We start from the raw sequence: 1063 nt of genomic DNA, 5'->3' as shown, positions 1-1063 counted from the left end.
CTCTCTCTCTCTCTCTCTCTCTCTCTCTCTCTCTTTCTCTCTCTCTCTCTCTCTCTCTCTCTTTATATATACGTATACTCACAGACATAACAGAAGTAAAAAGACACCTCGTAAAACATCGTTTTATGTTTATTCCAACTTGTAAAGGTTTATATTCTTTTATTAATTGACATTTTTATGTTTCAGGTTTTATATGCGACTCTTTAATCATGCCATGTTCAAGAGAAAACTTGGAACTGTCTGAATTTCAAAAAGGCCGTATTGTGGGTCAATCTGAAGGTGGACATAGCCAGCGTAAAATCGCAGAAATCCTTGGGATCTCACTTTCCACAGTTAATAGAGTGACTGTGCAATTCACCAGAGAGGGGAAGGAGTCCACATCACCTCACGCAGATCAGCCAGGGCCCTCTGACAGGACCCTTCCCTTTGCTAAGAGAAGTGTGGAAGATAATCCTTGTTGGAAGGCCTTTGACAGAGCAGAACAAGTTGATGTCCGTCCCAGAACAGCTGTCAGATATCTCCTCAAACTTGTATGTATGTATGTATGTATGTATGTATGTATGTATGTATGTGTGCATGTATGTATGTGCATTCGTGTGTGTGTGCGTGTGTGTGTGTATGTGTATTTATAAAATATGATAAAAAGGGAGAAAGAAAGAAGTGAGTGAAGAGGGACCTAGAAGGATTAAGCGGTAAGACAAATATTTACTCTCCATATATATTTGCCCTGGGGCAAAGAAACACACGCACACACAACATACATGAAGCAATCAATATTTTCGCATACAATTCAATGCAAACGAATATTTCCAAAGATAAAGATGAAATTCTTACGTAGTCGGTGTTTTTCTTTCAAGTAAAATGTTTGGTAAAATTGATGAGAATATAATTCTGCGAACAGCAAACGAGGAATCCGTGTAAAATTGTTAGAATTTGTCAAAATATTACATCTGTAATTATCCACTTCTGAATTTTGAAAGTAAAATATATCTATCGTCTGTCTTGGGCTGTCTTGCCAAAGAATCTTCAGAATCGAAGAAACGGTCGGTAGAATTTTGTGGTC

The 1063-nt window shown here is 37.8% G+C and overlaps 1 long non-coding RNA gene across 1 annotated transcript in view; it reads right to left on the bottom strand.

Annotated features, from left to right (window-relative positions):
- LOC106868194 (uncharacterized) overlaps positions 1-971 on the bottom strand; it is a 69472-nt gene extending 68501 nt beyond the window's left edge. Inside the window, exon 1 of the long non-coding RNA XR_001409237.2 lies at positions 835-971. This is a non-coding gene — a long non-coding RNA (uncharacterized LOC106868194). The remainder of the gene's footprint in view (positions 1-834) is intronic.
- Positions 972-1063: the final 92 nt, after the last annotated feature.

The sequence above is a fragment of the Octopus bimaculoides genome, chromosome 8 (genome assembly GCF_001194135.2).
Source record: "Octopus bimaculoides isolate UCB-OBI-ISO-001 chromosome 8, ASM119413v2, whole genome shotgun sequence".
NCBI lineage: Eukaryota > Metazoa > Mollusca > Cephalopoda > Octopoda > Octopodidae > Octopus > Octopus bimaculoides.
This window is presented reverse-complemented; position numbering and strand designations above follow the sequence as displayed.